Consider the following 15,227-nt stretch of genomic DNA (forward strand, 5'->3'; position numbering starts at 1 on the left):
AGAGGAAATCACTCTGAAAGTTGCTTGTATTTCTGTGTAATTTGGCTTTCGTGTCTTTTTTTTTTGTGTGTGTAAGTTTTTTTGTGTGTACCGAGGATGTGTTTTGAAAACGATTGCTAACTTTAAACTCTATTAAAATGAAGTCTTAAAATAATGAATTCATACATACATCTGTAAATGAGCAATTTCTGGTGTTGAATGTATGTAAAAACTATCAAAACTATATTAAATAACATGCATACTTCTGATTATAGTCTCTCCTGGTCATTCTATTTAAAACAAAACAAAAATCCCCTCTTTTTTGTGCTGTTCATTGTTCTGAGCAGCTCTTGGCTGATTAAATCAGTCATGTTCTTTGCCAAATTGAACAGAATTTGTAACAACTGGGAATAGATTTGATTACAAATGAATCTATTTGTAGTTCATATTGCCCTGTTTATATGTCACCCTGATCTCTTCGTACTTCACAGATGTGTTTGTCATGTTACACATGATGGCTTTGTGTATTATGCATGCGATATGATTTTCATTTTCGGTGGGATATGTTTTAGATTTACCGCCCATCACATGTGGACACGTCTGACCTGTGTGTTCTGTAGAGCAAAGAGGACAGCCTCAGGCAAACACACACACACACACACACACACACACACACACTTATCTCAGATTACACTCTATTGATTAATATTTTTGTAATCATTTTTCTGCACGGCTCATAGTTTTGTTTCTCTATAGGAAATTGTTAATAATGTTTGCATGACAAATGTGTGTGTGAGAGCATTAGTGCGTTTGGGCAGCATAACTATTGTCTGTGCCTGTACCATTGTGTACCAGTGTAGGCCAGGAACTACAGGCAATGAATGCTGGCACAAAGTAAGGTCACCATGTACCTTCACACACACAAACATTCGGTTTACTATCTTTGTGAGGACCCTCCATTGACGTAATGGTTTTTATATTGTACAAGCTGTATATTCTCTCCCCTTACTCTAACCCTACACCTAAACCTTTCTGCATTTTTACATTTTCCAAAAAACTAATTCTGTGTGATTTTATAAGCTTGTTTCCTCAGGGGGATCTCAATTTAGGGTCCTCATGGTAACACACGCCCCATGAGTCTGTGTGCATTCAGGTTGAAGTCCCCACAGAGATAGGAAAATAGGTTACACTTAATTTATCAATGCCTTATTCTGCAGGACCTTATCCCTTACTCATATCCAGTACCTAAATGCTACAAAACTACCTATTACTAACTATTAATAAGCTGTAAATAAAGGAGTTTGTTGAGGAAAAAGTCATAGTTAATCATGAATGTGTTCTTCATACTAAAGTGTTACAGAAAAACATGTATATGTACACACACACACATTGTTCTCTCTCTCTTTACATGTTCTCACTGGCTGTTTGATCTATCTATCTATTTGTCTGTCTGTCTGTCATTCTATTCTTCTGTATGTTGTTATGTCTATCATCAGAATATGTCCTTACAAGTTATGATATACATTATATTTACTGTATTATATGCAGCATCCATCCATCCATCCATCCATCCATCCATTTCGCAGTTTGTTGTACCACGTGTTGTTCTATGAACTAATTTCTGTCTATTGCTTTAATGTTGTGTCTACTGTAGGTTACAGTGGGTCTAAAGGCGCACCAGGGAAAGACGCCTTTGATTTTAATTTCCTCTAAACCACAAGATGGCACAAAAACTTGCCACACCACTTTCCAAAAAATCCGCTTTTCAAGATGCACTTGAAAATTTGGCTGATCCTTGACATGATCACAGGCAGCAGTGCAAAGTTGATTCTCTGCTCTTTTTATCTTATATTTGATGGGGTTTTTCAATATTGAAGATTTAAGTGGCAAATGTGAATTGCTAAAATTATTGAACGTATTTTGAGACAAATGTCCTAATGATTTTCAGTGTTGCTTAAGGTAATTAAAGCATTTTTTTCAATAATGCAAGAATATGTAAAAGTATGGTATTTGAGGTAAAAGACTGTTGGGGCGAAAGACACAATAATTAACATGATGATAAACAACTGGCGGATTCTTGTTGACCTGACATGGTTAGATTCAGATTGTATTATCATATATTAAGTTCGATGTCCACCATATTTATAATGAACCCATTATATATTTTTTTTGGTAACACTTTATTTTAAGGTTCAGTTATTAACTATTAAGTAGTTGCTTATTAGCATGCATATTACTAGTTTATTATTACTTATAAAGCACATATTAATGCTTTATTCTTCATGACTTTATTCTACATCCCTTAATCCTAACCAATACCTGAATTTAAATGCTACAAAAACTACATTACTCATTTTTATTAAGCAGTAAATTAGGAGATTATTGAGGCAAAAGTCGAAGTTAATATTGTTATAATAGTGTTCCGCATACTAAAGTGTTACCATATTTTTTTATAAATCATATGAATCATATCATAAAATATAATTTATTGTTACTACTGTAAATCTATATTCAATTATTATAGGATCTCCTGCAATGCTTTCAGAATCTTTATTAAATAAAAAAAAATATATATTTTTTTATATTAAAATTTTTTAATGACAGTATGTTTATTAAACAACAATAATTATTTTATTTATCAAAATAAACAGAAAATAGTACAAACTTTGCTTAAGTGTTAGTTTTGAACAAGTATTAACTTAGACATTATTATTTAAAACATATTTTTTATGTTTTAAATCTTATCTTTTATGATTTATTTTCACACAAAATCAGTTGCTCCCTCAAATTTTATTTTCTGCAATACAGTAAGGGAGTAGTGAAAAGCACATTGTTCTTAAGGTGTGCTTTTAGCCCTGTTGTACCCTATCATCTTTTTAATCAATCGTTCATTCTATCAATAACTTCTTTTTATTTTTGTCTCTGTTTTTATCAGTCGGTATTTCGGTCTATAATTGTTTTCTTGAGAACATCCCCAAAAGCACTTCTTGTTACATTTAATTAACATGACACGGTTTTCATGACGGTTTTCTGTAATTGTGTACCCAGAATGTCAGAGATAGATCTGATGGATCAATCTACCATACTTCCATGATCTGACAATCCAATCCAGATGCCCAGATGTGCGTGTGTGTGTGTGTGTGTGTGTGTGTGTGTGTGTGTGTGTGTGTGTGTGTGTGTGTGTGTGTGTGTGTGTGTGTGTGTGTGTGTGTGTGTGTGTGTGTGTGTGTGTGTGTGTGTGTGTGTGTGTGTGTGTGTGTGTGTGTGTGTGTGTGCTGGAGTGAGTTGTCAGGAGGGTATGGGTCATTAAGTTGGTGTCCTTTGTTTTGTCAGTTTGTTTTGTTGAGCCCTGCTGTACTGAGTAAAACCAACCAAGCTGAAAATTGTCTGCAGCATGTTCAAACCCCCCAAACACACACACACACGGCCTGTAGTGGGAGGGCGCCCACTTCCCCTCATTCCAGCCACTTCACCCTAGATTGATCACAGATCAGCCTACACCTCTCTCTCTCTCTCTCTCTCTCTCTCTCTCTCTCTCTCTCTCTCTCTCTCTCTCTCTCTCTCTCTCTCTCTCTCTCTCTCTCTCTCTCTCTCTCTCTCTCTCTCTCTCTCTCGTCTAGAACTAATCAGGTTGTTTTGTGTCACATTGTAGCAAATACAGTTTCCAAAGCACTATAATTAAAAATATATATAACTGTGACAAAAAAGGATAACTGAAAAAATAAATCCTCACTTAACCAGCTCAAATATCTGATTGTGACAGTATACAAGCCACATGATTTCATTGTAATAAATTACATCACAACACCATGCACCAATGGCAGTGACAGACCAGGTTTCTCATTAATGCAAACATTATTGGTCAATAATTGAATGAAATACTGCAAGTCTAAAGAATTAGTCTAATCAGATATGTGGCTATAATAAGGATAGTTTATCAGAGAACATCAACCCTAATGAGATGTTTTGGAAGACAGCGATTTTTCTGTTGCTTAACACATTTCTTTGAGTTCCTTTATTGATAAATACTATATCAAGTTTTCATTCTTCGAAAATCATTGTTGTGGATTCATTTGTGTCTGTTTTTTTTATGCATTTTGACTTGAAGCATTGAATGTTTGGTAGCACTTTGTTTCACATGTACATACAATGTACTTTTTTTAGTAATGACACTAACTGGGTAATAACTACCTAACATTAAACCATGTTGTTACGTTACATTACTCTGTATTTTCATGGGTAAGTACACTGTAAGTACATTGAAAGTGCACATACTGTAAAATAAAGTGCAACCGAATGTTTTCTGCTCTGCCCTCTGCTGCTCAGGTGTATTTTCTCTCTGTATGGCAAGTATCTCAGCTATAATATTGTCTGTTTTTTTTTTTTTTGTGTGTGTGTGGGCATGTTTTTTAGAAATATGAGGACACAAATGTGTGTAATGACATGGGTATGACACATGTATTACAAGGAGAGGGTGAAATATGAGGACATTGGTGGGGGGGGGGGGGGGGGTTAAGTCTTTATATGGTTTATACATTGCAAAAACTGTTTCTTATCGTTTTTTCCCCTCTATAATGTTATTCAGTGTAGTAATTATTTGGGAAAATATCCCTCTATCACCCAATTACACTTTGACACACCAATAAATCAAAGCATGCTGCTAATAACAGGACTTTAATTTTGGCTCGTTTTGCCGAGCGTCCATTTCCTCTATACTTTTCTTTTCTAATCTTTTTCTAATGAAGTGTTTTCACCTGTTGAACCGCACAAAGGACACTGCCCCGGCATTCTGGGACGCCCCGAAGGTCCTGCTGGGAGCCAATGAGAATTTGCGGAATCTGCGAATGATCTTTATTGTTGCAGAGCAGCAGGCCTGTTACCGTGGCGCTTTGATGTGCCGCCAATCAGAGTGCAGATTTTAAATATGTGCACATGTCCAACAAACTGAAGCACAGGGACCTGGAATACATCACTGTGTGTGGAATAATTAAACCCGGATTCATGAGGGGGAGCAGAAAGTGCCAGAAGTGGAGAGAGAGAGAGAGAGAGAGAGAGAGAGAGAGAGAGAGAGAGAGAGAGAGAGAGAGAGAGAGAGAGAGAGAGAGAGAGAGAGAGAGAGAGAGAGAGAGAGAGAGAGAGAGAGAGAGAGAGAGAGAGAGAGAGAGAGAGAGAGAGAGAGAGAGAGAGAGAGAGAGAGAGAGAGAGAGGTGGAGAGAGAGAGAGAGAGAGAGATTTTGTTCAATCGTTCAATCAACAATATCTGTCTTGGTGACACTTGGCTTCAATTCAATTGGCTATATATCCAAGTGGACCAGCCAATCGTATGTAACCAATCTTAGACGCCCTGGGTTCTCGACATGTGCAGCCACAATATGGCATATGGTATGCTTTACATTTTAAAAGAGTAAACACTATTTTAATTATTTTGCTAGTTTATATTGAACAGTTTTTGCATAGTAATTTCCAAATTGAATAATTTCTTTGAGCATGTTGTTTTTCCAAAAATATGTAGTGAAAACAGTATTTAACTAAATAGTTTAATGATGAATATTAATTCGAATTAATTAGAGAATCTTTTTGTAGTTCAAAGTCACAAAGTAATTTGAAAAAATGAATTCCCAACACTAAGTTAAAGTATGCGAGATCTGCTGCTGAAAAATAAACGTGCGAGAACTTAGTTTACTGGTAATTGGCAGTTTTACAATTTGAACAAAGGGTCTAAAAAGAAGACAGCTACTTAAATTTCACTTTGCGAGTGTGTTTTTCACCCTTTTCTTTATGGGATGTATTCACAGGATGATAGTGTGTGTGTTGAAACTTTAGAGGATGTTGCTGAGTGTGAAACTACTAGAATTTCACAACATTTAATTACGGCTTGCGGAGTGAGAGGTCAAAGCGGAGTGGATCTTCCTGTTTGTGTGTGTGTGGGTCAGACTCCAGTGACCTTGCATTTGCCCTCAGAGTGTCAATTTCTCTTTCCTATCTATCTATCTATCTATCTATCTATCTATCTATCTATCTATCTATCTATCTATCTATCTATCTATCTATCTATCTATCTATCTATCTATCTATCTATCTATCTATCTATCTATCTATCTATCTATCTATCTATCTATCTATCTATCTATCTATCTATCTATCTGTCTAACTCTCACAGTTTCATTTTAGCAGTGGTTTATCGTCATGTCTTGTACCTACATGATCAGACATAATTTATAAATTATTTTTCCATATGTCAGACTTCACGTCACACATCTTTTTTATTTTCACTTTGTCACTCAATCATGTCTCAGTGTCACTCGCGGCAGCTGTTTGTGATATTCTCTCTGGTTTAGCCCCGTTCCTGCCCGGGTCGAAAATGATGCGGTGTATCTTTACACAGGGTTTAATTTAATTGCCGTATTTTTCTCATATAAATGCTTAATTGAAGTGCCCAAGGCAGCGCTGCTAAAGTCAATAAAAGACTGAGAATAGGCTTTATAGGGCCTGTCTATGCCTGTAATTAGAGCCTCCAGGCACAGCCAAAAATCTCTTAAATAAATGGTTATGCAAGAAAGACCTGCTGAGAGAGGGGAGGCAGGGAGCGAGTGAAAAAACCATTAGAGAAAGAGAGAGAGAGAGAGAAGACAAATCATCATCTGTACAGACACTTCAGGGACGGCCTCATCCTGACAGCAGCGTTACCACACACACACTTACACAACTGTGAAAATAAAACAAGTGAAAAGTGGGTAATTCATAGTCAAAGCAAAGGGCTGCTTGAGAGAGTGAGAAAAAGAGAGATAACAACGCAAAAACCTTTGTAAATATAAATGAAATATGACAAGAGGGATATAAGAAAACAGGAAGAAAGGAAAACTGTGAAAAGCAGGAATCCCTGGATGAAAGCTTCATTGCGCAAAGGACTCAATGGAGTTCTCAGTTATTTTCATTTGAATATTTTTCTAGCATTTTAATATTTTTATCTGTCTTTAGGAGAAATATACAGAAATCGCTGACATACAGTAAGATTTAGAGCGATAAAATTAGCATAACTCAGATTATTTGATTTATGCCAGATTTAGTTTACAAATCTCAGCTCATGTTTGAGCCATGTTCCCATCACGGTGGTTTTAATGCTCATTTTTAAGTTTCGCCAAATTTCACAAAAAAACCTTGAGTTCATGTGAATAATGGGAGATGGAACCGCAAATCACCACCATCCGCTCGAACAACTTGATGGAAACGCATCTAATTCACCTTTTGTTTTTTGCTTTTTTGCTTTTTTTAAATATAAAAAAAGATTCAGTTCCCATTTGGATGGAAACCCAGCAATTGTTAAGGTCATTTTTGAAACTAGTCTAGAGTAGCAGAAAACTCAAGCCTTAGTTTGCTGTTCAGTTAATATCATCGCTAGATAGATAATATGTTAAAACAGTTTGATGAGAAATGTTTACGTTTTCTCATTTTGGATTCAGAGATGCCTTCTGAAATATTAGAGGGTCTTTTTCTCTAGAAAATCTAAAGTAGCTGAAAAGTCTCTATTTAATCTCACTGCAGTCTAGGAGAAACATTTCAGATATATAACAGTGATCATAATTGTGATTTTTCTTTCCTATGTCTTTGTGTTTCTGTGACATTTAAAGTGACCTTGATGTGTGTGAGTGAGTTTGTTTCTCCTTAATGAAAACGTGTGTGTTTCTGGATCACTGACATCCCAGAGTTAATTGCCTGAAACGGTGTGTGTGTGTGTTTGTGTGTGTGTGTGTTGAATTCTTGTTCACTTGAGGGAATACAGGTTTCAGGGGAAGAGGGTTGAACCAGTGTAATGTGTGTGTGAGTTTGTCGAGTTGGGTTTCTAAAGCTCCCGTATCCACTTACCCTGATTGAAGCGTCTCAAATGTGGCCAGTGGAGATGCTAAGATGAGATGAAATGCTAATTTTGATGGCCATTTCAAACGCACCACCAGCTGCTCTGCAATACATCACGGACAAATGAACAATATTTCTGTTTTCATCAAATTGAGTCGCACATAACTCAACATTTGCAGCAACTTCAGCTGTTTATTGACGACAAATAGGCCTTGCTCTGCAGCTAGCGTGTATGTGTGTTTTGATGATAGATGATAGCGTTTGGAGCAGATACCTCACCAGGAGACTCAAGCAGAGACCGGCCAGGCCAAATTCTGCAAATCCCCACAGACCACCCAACACTGCGGCCTCTGTTCGTGTGTGTGTGTGTGTGTGTGTGTGTGTGTGTGGTGATGTGTATGATAGCGGCGCTGCTCTTTACATGCTCATGTCTCTTAGCATCTGCGTCGGTGTGTGTTTCTGTGTGTGTGTTCACACTGTTGTCTGTGGGTGTTTGTTTTTTCAGTGTTTTTTTGTGAGGATGTAAAAGGCTGCGGCCCTCGCGCACACATGGACACACCGTTTGGCGCCAGACAGGCGCTATATCTCCTCTCAGGGATGTTTGGGTCCGTGGGGATGGAGGGAAGGCTTGAATGAAGGAGAGGAGAACAAGGGAGGGACGGATAGTGGGTCAGATTGGCATGTAAGAGCGGTTCTGTTCTGTTATCAGCTTTTAAAAGTCTGCCAGAGACAGACTGCACATTAGAACCTTTGTCTGGACTGAGATGTGTGTGGGGTGGGTGGGCTAAATTCCTGAAAATGTCCTCAAAAATTTGGTAAAACATGGACTTATGAGTTCTTACTTAAATAAAAATCAATACAATTATTGCTTTTTTTGTTTGGTTACTATTTGTTTGGTTTGGATACTATACTATCACCAAATCACCATATTAGAGTGATTTCTGAAGGATCATGTGACACTGAAGACCGGACTAATGATGTTGAAAATACAGCTTTGCATCACAGGAAAACATTACATTTTAAAATATATTAAAATAGAAAAGACCATTTTAGTCACTTGTTATTGCTGCAGAAAATTGCCTTCCAATATGATATAATCACTTTGACTTTCATTCATGTAAACGTTTCTCAGATATTGACGAAATCCACTGATCTGTATAATGACTGGATTGCTCATTGCGTTCTAAACTGCCATCAGGTGGTGAAGCCACCAGAACTGTTTGAGCGGCCATTTTACGATTCCCTACCGACAGACTTAATGCCAAAACATTGACTTAAAATCACCACATTTGCAACATATCAGTTGCACATGGATAGTTTATAAGAGACTGTATATGCATGTACATGAATTGATATATCAAACATTATCTGTTATAAGTTGAGAAGCGTGTATATTACTTCCTGGTGTCTTTTTGCTGACCAACAGACCAACTTCAGACTCTTGGAAACCGTTAAAAAGCCACAGATCAGCTCAAATGCTACGGCTTTTACTAGCATGACAGTTTTCAAATAAATTAAAGGGATAGTTCACCCAAAAATGAAAATTAGCTCATGATTTACTATAATAAAAGTAGAGTTATATTTAAAAAGTTGTGGCTAATTGTTGCTCTGTTTTTGAAGTCCATAAAAATTCATCTGTCAGTCAAATAACGTGCTCCATAAAACTCCGGGAGGTTTATGAATACCTTCTGAAGTGCATTAATGCGTTTATGTAAGAAAAATATTCATATTTAAATCTTTATAAAGTAAAGTTTCGGACAATTGCCTTCCGTATTCAGTTTATGGAAAAAGTGTTGAAAGTGCCTCTGCAGTTCAAAGGCTTGCGCGATCAGTTACGCTCGTCAGACGTCGCGGACGCATCTTGAACTCCGAGACGGCACTTTCAACACTCTTTCATGGAAGGCGATCGGCTGGAACTTTACTTTAAAAAGTTTTTAAAATATGGATATTTATAGACAAACGCATCGATTCACTTCAGAAGGTCTTTTTTAACCTCCCGGAGCCGTGTGAAGCACATTATTTGACTGACAGATGCATTTTTATGGAATTCAAAAAAAAAATCTGACTTTTTGAATATAACTCTGCTTTTATTTGTCTAATAGAAGAATGTCATACACACCTAGGATTGCTTGAGGGTGAGTGAATCATGGGCTAATTTTCATTTTTGGGTGGACTATCCCTTTAAGTGTTATTTGTATACATTTTGAGCTAATTATTCCCTTTAGCATCAATTAAGTCCTTTCTGTTTTGAATGTACATTTACTGTGCGAATAAAAACAGTATTATTAACTCGACATAAGGACATAACCACAGAGAATAACTGTAAAATAATCATTATGACATTTGTAGTGTCTCATCCGTCAGCTGATCTATATGACTATAATGAAGATGAACGTAACTTTTAATAAGCCGGGGAAATTCCTGACTTTAAACAAATCCAAACCATTTAAATGTTTAGGATGTTTGCATTGTAAGGCTGTACAGGGAGACTTCAGATCAGATGATTCAGATCAGCATTGGCTTCACGAGAAATGAGAAATCCAGTTCTCTGTATAGATGAGTGATGAAATCTGCATTTTTTTAACTTGTGTAATACTTAACTGTGGTCAGTTTTCACTTATTCCGTAAACATCGTTCTTTCTTTAAATGCAGATTTTTGCTTCATCAGCAGTTTGCATTGTCATACATCTCTTAACTTGCGTGTTCACGTGTCGTGTGCTTGCCTAGAACATCTGAGCATGTAGAATGTTGGAGGCAGTGGATGGCGAATGGAATGCTCTGGTCATGAGGAATGCTCTACAGGAGAATGCAGAATGTTACTCTGTATTCCAAATTCTATTTTCTGCGCTCTGGCAGCGTGCTGTGGTTTACACACAGAGGAGTGGAGCTTCTCATTAGCCGCACTCCTCTGCCTGATTGCTGTATAATGACGGACAAGAGCAGCTCGCCCTCGGCCGCTGACCTGAGACCAGTCCTGTGAGTCCGCTGGATAATCCTCCAGGTTGGGCAAGATGATCCCAGGTCAGAATCTCCCCACGGCTTGTAATGACAGCCCTCTTTCAGGACGCTGAGTTTCTACTGGCCGGAATTCAGGGGTTACGGAGAGTTCCCCTGGCACCTACACAAACACACACTCACACACACTTTTGGATCTGACTCACAGTCGCTTTGGTCCAGTTACAGTGTGCCAGGACCAATGAAGTGTGTGTGTGATTCATAGCACAGAATCCGCAGCACTTCTGGATCGTACTGAAACAGGATGAACTCGAATCCTTCCTGCTTTAAAAGACGGTGCTTATTGCCTAAGTTTCTCAAAGCGTTATTGTGCACCAAAAGGTTAAATGAGTTTCAGAAACTGAAATATATGAAATTCAAAAGGTACAAAAGAAGATACTGAGAACTAGGATTGGGCATCGATAACCGGTTCTAACTTGGAACCGTTTAAAAAATAACGTTTCCATTGGGATCATTTAGAAAATGTGTTTTCGGTTCCGATCATCGGTTCCAAGCGCGCAAGTTTTGGTTTCCATGGCCACCTGATTTCCGGTGCTTGCGCGCCCGCTTGTTCTTTTAGCCATGGAAGCCCGGTAAGCGGCTCTGAAGTGTGGATTTATTTCACTTTCAAAACGCCTGGGTTGGCACAGTGCAACTAGTGTTGTCAAAAATATCGATACTGAAATATCTGAAAAGATACGATAGCCTACTCAGTTTCTACAGTATCGATCCCAGCTGCGCTCTCCTCTCCTCTCTGACCGACAGCGAGTTGACGCGCAGCCGCATATTCTCACTCAGCCCGGTTAACCCTCTGAACATGATCGACGCTCGTTCTGCTGGACTTTTCCTTACGACAGCGTGTTAGTGTGTGTGATCGGTCTGAATTTCGCGCGGGATTGCACATAATTCTATGAATCCCCGCAGATTTCGCGCTCACATCTGAAGCGTACACACACATACCGTAATAAAGCCCCCTCTGACATACAAGTGCAAATATTTGCTTCTTTTTACAGCTTATTATTGGTCAAATACAATCAAATAAATTGTCAGTGCACATTTTGTGCATTAATTATTAAAGAGTATTAATGTAAACATAGTTGTAAACAATTCAGGAAGAAATGAAGAATGAGTAGCAGGAACAGTGTTCAGGATCCATGAGTGCGGCAGTTCTTAAAGGGACAGCAGTCATTCAAAGCCAAACTACAAAAAGACAAACGATCACACTGCTCTTGATCAACGTGTGTAACTTTAATGGTTTTATATGAAACTATTTAATTTTTTGCAAAAAAAAACATTATCCAATGTTATTTTAAATTAGCCTACTTTGTGTTTTTTAATTCAGTTTCTTACCTGAAAAAATAAAGCAGTCTATTTCATTTATATCTTTCATTCTATTGTATTTATTTGTGCTATTTTTTGTAATATGTTTATTTGTTCTGATTTCATTACTGTTTAGTCGTCTTTTTAAATTCATTTTACCATTCGAAATCAAGCTTACTTGTGCTGCGTGTAAACTATTGCAACACAATTACCCCGTTGTAAAAAATACATTGAGTTAACAAATATTTGTGAGATAATTTTAATAGTAATTGATCAATGTTTATATAGGAGTAAAAGCTTAAAAGCTTTATCATATAAAGTGATCTCTTCAGAAGAAATTTTTGATTGCCTAGACTTTCAACAGACAGACAAAAAATAATAATTATATAAAAAATAACTAATTGACAGTATATGCAGTGTTTTTCCCCCATGGTATTGAAAATAGCATTGAATATTGATGTGACATGTTTTGACTCCACCTCTCAAAGAATCGGAATCGAGAATCGAAAAAAAAAAAAAAACGGAATCGAAAGTAAGAATCGGAATCGGAATCAGAATCGTTCAAATCAAAACGATGCCCAACCCTACTGAGAACCATCGCAGCTGATTAACTTTTCAATTACACATTTTCTACTCAATTTTTGTTGAGATCATCTTAAATCGATATTTCTCGAATGACTGAGCATCGTTTATGAGGAATGAGATTTACAACCAATTTTCCTTTCTGAAACTCATTTTAAACTGATATCAGTTATAATGTGTTTCCCGCTTTGTAGATTGTTTCTACACCACTAATGAGAACTTCACTTGTTTTTAGGGGAAGATGATGTAAAATTGCGTTATTTTGGTTCAACTCACCGTGAGATTCTCAAAACTTAACCAGCCATAATTATTTTAACCAGCCATAACTTCATCAAGATTTTTTATTGGTTTCTGTCAGGCTGTGCTGGGTTGCACTGCTCACAGTAAAACACATCTCTCTCAGTTAGCTGCATATTGATTATCACATGGTCAGGTTTGGCTGTGGTTGTGTCCGTTTGTGTACTATTTATTTGTTAGGGGTGTAAAAATGTTCAGAAACATGGACGAGGCACATTATAAGCAGGGGTGCATATAAGTGGTAAATCAATTAAGACCCCTCATTTACATACCGACATGGTTGACAGCCGTAACTGTACAGTCATCATTTTAGATCGACTAATATTAATACTGTATAAGATTTCAGTTTGAAATTAGTTGCTTAAAGCTACACTGTTGAACTTTCTTAGTTTATTCTTAGCTAAAAACACTTAGTTCTTTCAAAAATATATGTGCTCATTAATGTATATTTACTTCTGTCAAGTAATAAAGTATTCTCGTAAGTTTATAATATGCCATTGAAAAAACATACGGGTGAGGGGTTCGAATGCTGGTCGCCATGTTGCGCCTCCATCTTGAAAGTACATTAGCCAAAGAGGGACATACCCATAAATTCAAGCTTCGCCTTTTGCGTTTTAACCTTTGATGGCACCGTGTCGAATGTAAAGAGGGGGATTGCCATGTTAATCTTGGACTAAATCGGCCACCGTAGGAGTTTCGGAAGAACAAAATTGGAATTGAGAGGAACAGGAACTATTATTCACTGGATGGTCATACACCTTTACACCGGTGGATGGGGGAAAATATCACACAGTGTAGCTTTAATAAATCTGCTGGTTTCAGAGAAAAACGCAAACCTGTGACATTCACTCGGAAGTACTTAAACCGACAGTGCGTATACTTACTTACTGGCAACCCGCCAAAATAAAAGCTTGCTGATTCTAGGTTTAAAAATGTTGAAAATTCATATATAATTTCTTTTTAATTTAAATATTAGAATTGTATTTTTAAGTGTACTAGTGTACAAAATGTATTTTTAATTTCTTATCAAACTTTATTTATTTTATTAAAAGACTACCTAAACAAAGCGCAATAATGCAATTATTATAACATTGTTATAGTTATATATAATGGGTCACACTACAGCACCAAACCGAATCTCCAGGTGCTCCTTGTGTGCACCCCTGATTCAAACTATAGTTTCAACTTTGCTCTACTTTTATTTTCTTCACATGAAACTCTAATTTCTAATTTCCCATGTTTGTATACGCAAACCAAAATTTTGCAAACTGCAACTTGTCTGGTTAGGACTCTGTGTAAAGAATATGCTATTTGGCTTCATGCGTTTACCGCTGCGGTTTTGTCTCATGCTCTGTCGTACGCTTGTCTCCGTTTATTGATTCTGTTTAGCGTGCGTGAGTGATCTATTTTGTGTGTGAATCTCTTTTCCTTTCTTCCTGCGCTGGCCTCCGTTTGACGTGTCAACCTTTGAATTTATCTCTTTACTGTACTTTAATCTGTCCTCCAGGCAGGGCGAGGGAGTGACTGATGCAGAGATGCTCACAGAAGGAGCCTCCCCGCTGGGACGAGCGAGGGGCAGGCTGGGGCGTGTTGTTCTGTTTCTCTCCTCCCACCTTTGTGCAGCTCTCCAGGGGTCCGCTTACTTTACCCGCCTCCAGACGCAACCTTTGTGCCCGCAAGACGGAGCCCCCTCCGGGCCGGTCTGAACCAGGGTGTCAGGATGTAAAGGATGCGTCTGTGTATCTATGTGTGTGCGAGAGAGAGAAAGAGATTAAGTTTTGTCTCTTTGCTCTAAGAGGCCAACTGCCAAAACATATAAAAATCGGATTCTCCACACAGTGACATCTTAAAGATCCTCTCACTGACTTAGATACACCGCCAGTACCATCCCACTCTCACAGTCACGGCCATCACGCAGATAAATACTCGTGGACAGCGATGCCACAGATTTTCACATATCCCGCTGGAAATACATCATTACAAAAGATTTCCATTTCAAATAAATGCTGTTCTTTTTCCTTTTCTATTCATCAAAAATCCTGGAAAAAAAATGTATCACGATTTCCACAACCTGATTTCTACCTTTAAAATAATAAGTAATATTTCTTGAACATCAAATCAGCATTTTAGAATAATTGAATGGAACATAAAGAATGGCTGCTGGAAATTCACAGGGATGAATTACATTTTAAAATCTATCA

General features: G+C 37.5%; 1 protein-coding gene and 1 long non-coding RNA gene across 17 annotated transcripts in view; one reads left to right on the forward strand and one right to left on the reverse strand.

The window, feature by feature from the left end:
- mecom (MDS1 and EVI1 complex locus) overlaps positions 1–15,227 on the forward strand; it is a 258,236-nt gene that overhangs the window by 183,828 nt on the left and 59,181 nt on the right. The window lies entirely within an intron of this gene.
- The window catches only part of LOC137084243 (uncharacterized), a 31,940-nt gene continuing 30,913 nt past the window's right edge, over positions 14,201–15,227 (reverse strand). The window contains exon 3 of the long non-coding RNA XR_010906722.1: positions 14,201–14,769. This is a non-coding gene — a long non-coding RNA (uncharacterized lncRNA). The remainder of the gene's footprint in view (positions 14,770–15,227) is intronic.

The sequence above is a fragment of the Pseudorasbora parva genome, chromosome 8, assembly GCF_024679245.1.
Source record: "Pseudorasbora parva isolate DD20220531a chromosome 8, ASM2467924v1, whole genome shotgun sequence".
NCBI lineage: Eukaryota > Metazoa > Chordata > Actinopteri > Cypriniformes > Gobionidae > Pseudorasbora > Pseudorasbora parva.